Here is a 12,081-nt window from a genome sequence, read left to right on the forward strand (position 1 = left end):
AAATATTTTTTTTTTACAGGAAGTACACTGCAAACATTTCAGCATCAAATTACAGTAAAAAGTAACGGTACTCAGAGTGCACACTGAATCACTATAATTAAATAAATGTAACTGTAAAAATTACATCATAATATTTTATCATAATTTGATCCAGAATTTCTTTACAGTGCAGGAGTTTATGCATGACTAATAATCTACATAGATTAATAAATTGAAATACTTAAAAGTTCTGCTACAAGCTTTTAAAAAATTATAATTGTTTCAAATATTTTTTACTTTAGTATACAAAAGCTGGAAAAAAGTTTCGCTAACATATGAAATTTTTCAGGGCATGTATTCCTTTATTTAATGACTACTTTTCTAAATATCAGACTGAAGACTTTCTATTCAAAAGTGGAAACAAAGTCATTTCATACAACAAGGGAAGCTGAGTTATTTTTATCTTCCATATTATTCATAATATTGGCATCCTCCATAGTGATTTATTTTTTAAACATAAACCAAAGGAGCTTATTAACCTTTTTTTTAACGTGTGTAGCATTTTTTATTAAAATTTAAACGTTTTTCTTAGTTGAACAGTTTCTCTGTTGTATGTTATATAATCTAATTTTTGAAATATCTTTTTTTCATTAAAATAATCGATTTATTTCATATTTGCAGTGTATGACTAAGAAAATTAGACTAAGAAAATAGAAGAATATGAAGTTGCAAAAATTTATAATAAACAAGGTAAAGTATATTCAAAAACAATACAGACTTCTATCACGATAATAATTTAATGTTAAATAATGAACTCTTTCTTCAATATTAAAAGTATTGTTGCAAATTTTTACACTTTTTCAAAAGAATTTTTTCTAGTGACAATTAAAAAATAATGAAAATGTTTATATCGTTTATGAATCATAGTCATAAACGGAAAAAAAGGAAGAAAGAAAAAAGAGTGGTAGCATACATTTTTTATTATTCGGTTTCATTTACAGGAAAAAGTTAGTACTATTCTATCTACCTTAATATATTACTGTCATAATTTTTTAAAATTTTATCAGAAATCAAAGCATATTACTTTTTTAAATTTAAAGTGGTGACTAAGAGAAAAATCACCAACTTAGTATAAATAAGCATTTACTACCACTTTTTCCACATCATAAATAGACAATTTTCCTTAATATTCAAAAACTTTTTCCTACTTAGACTTCTACCAAAAACCTGAAAGAGAAAAAAAGTGAAAATTTTTTGCCATTTAACACTTATACTCCTTAGTCAAATTATTCGACGCACTCTAAGATTATATGTAAAATCTTAATTATCACGTGATACTAATTATCACTTATTATACTTAATTATCACGTGCTTTATTGTTTTTATGTAACTATAATTGTGTGATGTGATTATGTGATGTGATTGTGTAATCCAATTTAGATTGATATCACTTTTTAATCTTATCGAAGTGGTTAACTTGACAGATTTTACTGTACAGAAAATTATGGTTTTTTATTACTTTTATTTGTTTTATAGTACAGTATTATTACGATATTTTATAAATTTATTGAATTATGCATGATAGAAAAATTTTCTCAAATTCCATGAAAACTTAATTATATGATATGATAAAACTCAATAAATGATGCTGTAATGATTTTTTGGCAACACATATTTGGAATTTTTCATCTTTGTTCTCCTGAAGAAATGATTTATAACTTCAGTGTTATTCTAAAAAAATATTTAAGGCTAATTGTGCGGTAAAATGCATGGTAATTTTTGCCGAAGCTTTTAGGTAATGATTTTGGTTAAATTAACCATAAAATGCAGTGAAATATAGCAATTTCACATGATTTCATAGAGCAGGGCATAAAAAATATTTATTTGGTTAAATTTCCTATTTAGTTTTATATTTTTTACTAAATGTTTGGTAATAGAAGCTGTAATTTTGAAAATGAAATGAATAAAATGAGTGAATGAAAGAATTACCAAATGAATGGTATATAATTTCTATATATTTTGTGTTCATTACCATAATTATGTTTTTTTTTTAAACTAGAAATGTCATTACCATACAATATGATAATTTTACCAGATTTTTTTCCTCCTAGTATGTATACCAAATTCAGTCAGCTCTTTTGCTTGTTTTTTCTAAAAACTGAAAGAACTTTGTTAAAAACGAGAATCATTACCACTTATGACGGTTATTTTAGTAGACTGTATTTCTCCGCGTTACAACTGCATTAATATACTCTCTGTATAATTTGTATTTCACGTATGTATCTTTTAATTAGATATTTCATTTATCATTGTAAACCTTCATGAGTTTCTGTAAATGAATCCTTATTTTAAGAAAGCAACACAGAAGACTTTAAAAAATTAAAAAATGATTGTGATTAAATAAAATTGGAAGTTTACCATTTCAGTTTTAAATAGTCATATTAAGATCAAACAATCATTAAATATGTTCGTTTGATAGTGTTTTTTTACTACAAAATACTTATCTTTTAAAGACTACTACAGTTTACAACAAAGATATTGAGTTTTCATTTTGTTCGAAATTGATTACAAAATTGATGAAATTTTTGTACTTTTTTGCTACGCAAAAGTGGCTGTCGCACAATAATTCCGTCAAATATTCAAAAAGAAATCGAATATAATTCTAGTCAAACTGTCAAATAGCCTAGGTAAAATTATAGAGCTGTATAGTAAAGGTATTTCTGGTAAAAATAAATAAATAAATAAATAAATTTAAAAAGACATATATCTGGTTAATAAACCAGAAGTATACGATATTTAAATCTTTCATTTGGTAATTTTTCCGTTCATAAAGCATCGAGTTACCGAAAATTCTAGTTCTCAGAATTATAGTTCTTATTGCCACACATTTAGTAAAATATACAAAATTGAAAAATAAATTTAACTGAATAAATTGTTTTATGGTTTTTACCAAATGAATGGTTCTAAGGTATCATGATAAAAATACCAAATTTTACCACAATTATCAAAGCTCTTCAGTAAACATTACCGAGATTTTTAGTGTTCCATTGAACCAAAATTTTACCATATTCTGGAAGTTTTAACCATACTTTTTTTCTTTATATCTTTGTTTGAGATCCAGATTTCATTCAAAAAATCTTGTAAATCAACTCTCTTAAATGCACTATTTAAATTCAAAAACGTTAAACCTCTGTAATAACGCAACACATAATAGAATAATTATTTATGATTATATATTCAGACAATACATTACATACAGACAATACATTGTTCTCTGATCACAAATTTTACATTGATGTAAAAGGCACCAGTACATATATTTTTATACCAATTGAATATTTGCTTCTGTTACATAGCACTTTAGCCTTGAAAAAGTACCATGCTATACTCCAAATCCTAGTATTTTTAATATTAACTTATTGTGATATATAAAATTATCATGTTGTTTCAAAATAAATGCTAAAAATGCAACACAAGACTAGGAAAGCACATAATAACAATGAGGAAGATCTTTGTTTATAGAACTGAAACTATAGATTGTCAATTCATGTATTTTCTTTTGTGCTTTATTTACTTTGTTTTTACTTTAGTCTACATAGCACAAAGTATTACCCTTTCCTTTGGTGAATACAACACATGCTTTATGTCCTAGTATTATTAATATAAACTTATTGTGGTCGATGGAATTATAATGCACCTGCAAAATAAATTCCAACAATACAACTAAGTACACACACATCGATAATAGCAAAAGGCAATGAAGCACTAATGAAAGTACATAATGACACTGAGTAAGGTTCTTGTTTATAGAACTGAAACTATTGATGTCATGTATTTTTTTATGCTTTATTCACTTGATTTTGCTTTAGTCTACATAGCACAAAGTATTGTTGAATACAACACATGTTTTATAATCCTTTTAAAATGACGATGGACACACACAAGCTTTTATATATTGTTAAACATACACATATTTCAGGTTTGTGTGCTAATTACAAATACGGCTTGGTACATACAGATTAGAGTCTGAGATTATATAAACAATATTTCCTTATAATTAGAAAGCTAGTTAATAGAAAAACAAAATCAACTAATTTGAATGTAAATATACTATCATTATTAAAATGTTTTAAAAAGGAAATATAGTTCTATTTTGCGATTTCTGAATACATTTGAATCTGAAATCTCTATTTAGATATCATATAGGGTCAAAAGACTTTTCAATGATATTTACTCCTGATACTGAGTAATTTTGAATAAAACATATCTTACCTTAAATATTGAGAATTTTAGTATTTTTTATGATGATTCATAAAGTGGAATCTGCAAGATATTAGATACATAAAAATAAGCAAACTAATAAGTTAATTTAGCTACTGGAAAACAATTGGTGTTTAATGTACTTAAAATTAACGGAAACTATATAAACGTAAACACTAAAATACTAAACCTGTAATGCTATGCTTCCAAGTTGATGTTAGAAATTAAATTTCTTAAAAAGAATAGATAAACATTTAATTATATTCTTTAAAAAACATCTAAGTCACTTTTCTGTCTTTCTGTTGACTTAAGAAAGACAAAAAACAAATAAACCTTACAGTTCAAATAAACCAGAAAACAAAAGTATGTGTGTAAACTAAAATATAATTATTGTATTTTAGTATTTATTAATATAACTGTAAAGACTAAAATACAAACACTGTAATCCTATGTTCTTGTATAAATGTTAATTACTGTAACTTATTAAAAAAAGAATGTATAAACATTTAATTGTATTGTTTAAAAAACATAGAAGTCACTTTTCAGACTTTCTGTTGACTTAATAACAAAAAACAATTCTACATCTCAGATCAAATATACCAGAAAACAAAAGTACATATTTTTTAAACTAATGTAACTGCAAACACTAAAATACAAACACTGTAATCCTATGTTCTTAAGTAAATGTTAATTTCTGAAACTTCTTAAAAATGAATGTATAAACATTTAATAATATTCTTTAAGAAACATAAATCGCTTTCTGTTAACTTAATAAGAATAACAAAGAACAATTATACCTTTTAGTTCAAATAAACCAAAAAAGCAAATATATTGTGTGTTAATATAGCTGAATTCTCTAAATTGCAAATACAATTTTCAATCTAAATAATTGTTTTAGTGATTCGTAAAAGAGAATATACAAATATTAAATAATACAATATACAAAATGAGAGAGCAATTTTTCTTTCAAAAAGCATCCAGAAATGTCAACTTATTTTCAATTTGAAAATATCACTTTGAACATGCTTTTATGATTTTTAGTCTTTGCTAATTATCTTTTGTATTTTAGTATCAGCAAATAATTAGTATTCAGTAGTTAGCAAATGATCTTTAGTATTTTAGTACAATATGTTTTCAACTGAGTTTGAGGGTTTAAATAACCCCCCAAATTTACTCAGAATGAAATTATTTATTACAATAATTTTAATACTATTAATAAAGAATTTAAAACAAAGCATTAAAGTGAATAGTTTGGTAAACAAACCATTAGACAAACCAAGCACGTTTATGTGATGCAAATAATTTAAAACTAGTTCCTCATGATAAGTACCTAATGTGATAGTTAGTTCACATTTATAGCTAAATTAATTTACAATATATTTCATACGGTAAAATGATCGAGCAGTGTGTTTTAGTTTAATGGGTTTATTTTAAGCATAAAACATAAATATTATTAAAAAATCATATTGTCAACTGTTGGTCAATGAAAATTACCAAAAATGGCACATTTTGACTTTTAGTTAATACCTAACATATTTTTTAATAAAATACGAAAGAGTTACGGAAAATATATCTAAGAAGAATGAATTCTTGTATACCAAATTCCCTAATAAATCTTGATCAATCACATTAACTTTTCCTCTCAACTGTTTTCATCTTCGAGTACAATTATGTCTGTATGTTTTATAGTTTTCACTTTCTCCCCTTTTTACAATTATAATTATGGGATAAATCTAATTTTGAAATATTTTTTTATATATTATCATATATTATCTATATATCTATATATCTATATATCTATATATTATATTTCTTATAATTTATTTTATCAATTAATATAATTTTATATTTCTTTTTTAAAACATCTGAAGGGTTTTATCTCCCTAAACTACCTCGATTCACAAAATATTTTCCGTACTTCTCTTAATCATCATGTCTTCTGAGAAATGATGATTCCTCAATTCTTTCCTCTTTATAATAATTCTTTCAACTATATAGTAATAATAATCTCAATGTAGTAATACATTTTTCAACTCTTGCAGCAATATATGCTGGTTCATTTATAATAATATATACAATAAACATACTGTTGTAACTACAAATTTTTAAATGTTCAAAATCTGTTTGCATCTCTACGCAATATTGAACAAACATCAAAGCATTCTGGTATCAAAGTAAAAATTAATTATTCTTTCTCTGAACTCAGATCTTGACACTAGCATTAGATACCAAAGTTACCCCCTTTTTTGGGAGGAGAGAATAAAATTAGGTTTTAAGAAATCTTCTGACATGCTATCTAAACTGAGAAATTGTTTGGCATCTGATATTTGAAACAGTTGGAACAGTTAACTCTTTTTGTGACTTATCATTGTCTTGCATCAATCGATGGCACCTAAAATAAATATTGTCTGTTGTACCTATCCAGTTTTGCGGTTGCTTTCCTTATCTACAAACTAGCCTTTCAACTGATGAGTAATTTGAAACTTACGTTCTCATCTTTGACATGAGTGAAAATATAAAAGAGGATCGAAACAAAAAGGTAAAAAGTGTTTTCGCCAGTTTTTTTTTTTTTTTTAAATAAAAACTTTTTCCTTTTTTTAATTTGTTTGATCTTATAGATATATATGATTGATAAATATACATAAAGTTAAATCAATACCTAAATATCTCTCCTCATCATCATTGGCGTGACAGCCCAGGGTGGGCTCTGGCCTTCTAGAGGATGCTCTTTCATCCTTTTTATAGTTCAGTTGGAGGAAGCTCTTTTCTACAGAATCGGACCATCTGGTCTTTACACTTAGTCTTTTCCTAGATGGTCTAATCATAAAAATTCTTTTAGACGTTCATTAATCCGATGATCCCATTGGTTAGCAACCCATTTCCCTTTTTGAATTTTGATATATTTGGCAATGTTATCTTCTTTATGAGGTTATCAAAACCAATTTCAATTTCTAAGAAAATTGCTAGAAAGAATAGAAAGAATTGAAAAAAAAATTTCTAAGTATTTCTCCACCTTATCATCTTAAACAATTTTTTTTAAGTTCCTAACTATAAAAAAAGTAACAAAATGGTTTAAATGTTTCAAATACATGCTCAAACTATAGTAATTATAAAAGAAAACCACAACAATTATAACAAACTGTAGCACATACTGTTTCTACTTAAAATTACAAATAAATGTATCATAAATATGAAATGAAGTATATACATTATTAATTAGATAATAATTTAAAATACACTTAATAAATATGTTTATAATTACTAATCTCATCATAATTAAAATTACTGGTCATATTTAAAAAATTATGATCAGTGTTCAATAAGAATATAAAGTAGTAAATTTACGATGAAGCTAGCGGGATTTCCTTATTTCAGCTACATTTTTAATTTGCCTAACCTGTTTGAATCGTATGTTGACATAATACATTAGAAATAACGTACATAGATATCAGATCAGAAAAATATTAAAGTACTTTTGTTTCAATTTCCTCTCCCAAATCTAAATTTTTTTAAAGATCATCTTATTAAAAAAAATATCTTTATTTGCTTTAATGAATACAATTTTATCACTATATTGAATTTAGATAATTAAAAAAATTGATTTAGCACATAATATCATTTCATAGCATATAAGAAAGGTTTGTTACTTAATTATTAACTTCTTTGTTGGAGTGACAACGATTAAAAATACTCAATTTTAATCTAAGAGTTATGTTAAACTAAACAACAGAAATAAAATTTTAAATCTACGTTAGTTTAAAATTTCGGCAGAATACAAGACATCTTTAAAACGATAATGTTTTATAAATATCCTTTCTGCATAAATAAATTTTGCAACATAAAGATTTATAGCCACGTCGCATCTAAAATAGCAAACGCAACAAGAACATAGAGGTAAAAGCAACGGATTCAACAACATAAATATTTTTAAATAAAACGCAATTGTTTGAAAATTGAGTTGTCTAAAAGAGATTTATATTACTTTTTTATAACATCGTTATCTTATTTAATAATATTTGAGCTAGATTATGTTAAATTGCACAAAATTAATTAGTTTTAAAATAAAATTTACCTAATAAAGTTATAATACTTTTGCTTATAATGTAATAACTGGAATGGTTCACCTGGATATGATGGATATGTTCCATATGAATTTACCGTAAACCGTTTTACTTGAAAAGTCCTGATATGTTATATTATGCCATAGCTCCTTGATAGTTCCTTCTCAGTGATAGTTTTTCCTGTCCTCTAAAAATCATATAAAATAAAAAAATTAATATATTAGTCACAGTTGCTTACAAACTATCCGAAATATATTTATATTTTGATTTTTTAGAATATTTTTATTTCTTACGTGATAGCAAAAAACTTCAGAAAGATACAGAAAAAAAATTTTTTTTCCTTTACATCTTTAATTTTTTTTTTGCTACTGTTAAGAGTAATAGTTAAGATTACTTTTTTATAGTTAAGACTGCTTTTTTTTTTTTAATTGAAGACAATTTTCCTTAAAATTTTAAAAGGGATCGGGACCACACAATTCATAGTATTAGTTTCAAAATATTTATGTTTATATCAGTTTTTAAGTAATAGATAATAAAATAAATTTAAAATACATTCATTAATGAGAGCACTTAAAGGGACCGTTAAGTTCAAAAAATGTTTTAAAGCTTATTTTAACATTATAATGAAAATTATTCAATTACAATAGAAACAGCATTCGTTGTAAAAACAATGAAAATATAAAATTTACCTGGAATGAAACAAATGAAATTAAATATTAAAATTTAAAGTATAGTAATTGAAGTTATAAAATAATTCTCTTTCCAAAATAAGCTTAACCATTTTTATATGACTTATGAAGTTTCTAAATTATAATTTACCCCAATATATTGTTTTTCAACTTGAAATTTTCCTAACGTCAAAATACGAAAAAATAATAGCAAATCTATCCATTTCTTATTTGCTTTAATTGTTAACCAATTTTTATACTGTAAGAAATAGGTATTAGTTTAGGTATTATAAGAAATAGATATAGAAATAGATATTATTATCTGTTTTAAAAATACCTATTTTTTATTTGTGCTATAATATGTATTTTATTAGTATACTTTATATTACATTTGGAAAATGTTTGAATAGTTTTCGAGATGAATCCTAGATGGCGCTTTAACAATCTGATAAGAAAGTAAGAGAGAGACGTTGAAAATTCCTCAACTTGGCGTTTCCGAAAGCGTAGCATACATTTTCTCTCAGCCTCTCTCAATCATAGATGACTTTATATTTATTTTATTTTTTTCTTGTGCTATCTTATTTGCATTATACAAATTTAATTCAAAATAATAATAATAATAATAATAACTTTTTGCAAGAAAATGATGAGAGTTAAGAACATTAAATCTTTCAGCAATATTTGTTTTAAAATATTTACTTCGAAATAATACTTTTCTAAGTACTTAATGTATATTTGACTTAATGTAACTAATGTACTTAAAGTAAAATTTGTAATTAATCAAAACTTAATGGTATCATTTGAATCGAATATGTTGGTTTGAGAGAAATATTACTTAAGTTGACAAGTGAATGAAACATTGAAGCAGTAACTCTCGTTACTTGTAATTAGTATAAATATTGAGGGGATAACATACAATTTGCAGTAGATTCAAGGCATGAAACGTGTCCTCAAGCTTCAAGTTACGATACAAACACAAAAATTGTTCATATTAATTAAAGATTTGTTTTTTTATAGTTGCAAAACTGTAATAAACTCCTTTAAGAAATCTTTTTTTTTAAAAATCTGATACATCAAATATCACTCACGCTTATTTAGATATAATTTCCTACTAAAATAATTACCTTTGAAATAATAACCAATTGTTGTATCAATAACATTCCCGAATTTTTAATTAACATATTATTTCATTGTCTCTTACTAAAAGGGTGCACGTTAAAGACAATATTACGTTTGGTTATACTTTTTTATCCGTTCAAAAAGTCAAATGATAAAAAAAAAGTACTTTTAAAATATTTTATAAGTTTACCTGCAGAAAAAGCGCAGCAAGCATTTACATTCTGCGCTCCTGGATAAAGTTATTCTTATCCCATGAACTTATTCTAAGTTATTCTTCTTCCAAATTTACAGCTACTTTCATTCTCTTTGCCACGTAATTTCGTCTTTAATCACCACCTAAAAACAAAAATATTTCATCCTTACCTTTATCTTGGACTCATTTATTCCTTTCAAATCCTGTCAATTTACAACCTTCCTACTACAAGCGTGACGTTTCAGAGATAAACGTCACCCCTGGATTAAGGTTTTTAAAAGACCAAAGTGAACAAAAATATATTTTTCAGGTCAAACCCAACCTCTCAAAAGTTGACCTTTGAAGGTATTTCTTTAGATATAAAAGAAACTATATCTCACTTTTTTTTTTCGCCCTGGATTTGCTACTGTTGTGATGTTATCTTATAAAAGAAAGCTCCAATGAGCCTCAATTTATTTATTCCTTTCAGAGTTTAGTTTAAAACAGGTGGGAGAAAAATATAATTTCTTGGCTATATCTTTTTCATTGAATTAAAAGAAAGAAAAGCTTAGAGAAAATTGGAATCCCTTAAAATTAAAAAACATTCGTAGTTGTTTTAATGCTGACGGGAACAGCTAACATAAAAAAGAAATGCGCTGCGTCTTAAGATGTTGTTGTATTGTATATAAATCAATGTATTGATGTAATACAAACTTACATTGTATTTTATAATTTCATTTGCAGTTTTATATGTTTTATTTTACATAAGAGTCGACCAGGTGGCCGAGCGGTTAGCGCTCCTGACTGCGAAGCGAATGGCAGCGGGTTCGAATCCCGCTCTGGGCATGGATGTTTCTTTCTCTGTTGTTGTCCTCTGTTGTGTGTGATGAGTGAATGTGGCTCACCGTATGAACGGGTTTGCAGCAGTGTGGGGTGGGCAATGTTACTCGCCTCCGTGACTTTGGTTCACAGGTGCCCACTGGATAACGCGAAATGAGTAACGCCTCTGGCATCTTCTAAGGCGAAACGAATAAAATTCAAAGCCTGCCATTCGAAAAAAAAAATCTTTTTTGCTAAAGTTTTCAGTTTTATACCATGTTAAAGATTTCTATAATTTAACAATGAAAAAATTTCAATTACGTAATCATGATTTTAAAAATTTTTCCAAAATGACGCTGAAAATGAACTAAAAACAGTCAGGCATAACCTTAATTTTTAATATTTGTTATTAAAATATTTATTCTTTTTTTCCTTTTCCGAACCTTTTTTTCGGATTTATGGTATCAATTCTCGATCAAAAATCCAGGTAATTTTGATCCCTACCCAGAAGACAACTAAACTTCTGGGTTAAGCATTAGGACTTACCTTCGTGCAGACTTTTTTACCTTCATGCAGACTTTTTGATGGAGCTAACCCGTATTAGTTTAGACTTCTCACGGATAATTCAAAGGCAGGGGAAATTCTAGCCCATATTTCTTCATATATAGAGTATATTTTACTATTATATAATTCAGAACTAAACACTCTACACTTCATTTTCTCATATGACTTCAAGTCTGGGAAGATTTGGGGAACAAAGTATTTCCTAAAATTAATTTAAAGTATTAGAGAATTAATTTAAATTCATTTATTATTAATATGAGATTTAATTATAGTTACTACACTGTAAAAAATTCCGAATCAAATTATGGTAGAAAGTACTTTGGGTGCATCATCCATAAAATCCCTTTTACCGTAAAATCCATTTTTAATGCAAAATATTATACCGTAATCTTTACAGTAATATATATTTAATTCGAGTAATTCAATGATATTGCAGGTA

The 12,081-nt window shown here is 26.0% G+C and overlaps 1 protein-coding gene across 5 annotated transcripts in view; it reads left to right on the forward strand.

Annotated features, from left to right (window-relative positions):
* LOC107457033 (homeotic protein ultrabithorax) overlaps positions 1-12,081 on the forward strand; it is a 234,285-nt gene that overhangs the window by 125,095 nt on the left and 97,109 nt on the right. For all 5 annotated transcript variants that reach the window (XM_021148683.4, XM_071187998.2, XM_071187996.2 and 2 more), the window contains one exon: positions 661-729. The gene's annotated coding sequence lies outside the window, so the exon portion shown is untranslated. The remainder of the gene's footprint in view (positions 1-660; positions 730-12,081) is intronic.

This window comes from Parasteatoda tepidariorum, chromosome 12 (assembly GCF_982258835.1).
Source record: "Parasteatoda tepidariorum strain Cologne lab strain chromosome 12, Ptep-v5.0, whole genome shotgun sequence".
NCBI classification, from domain to species: Eukaryota; Metazoa; Arthropoda; class Arachnida; order Araneae; family Theridiidae; genus Parasteatoda; species Parasteatoda tepidariorum.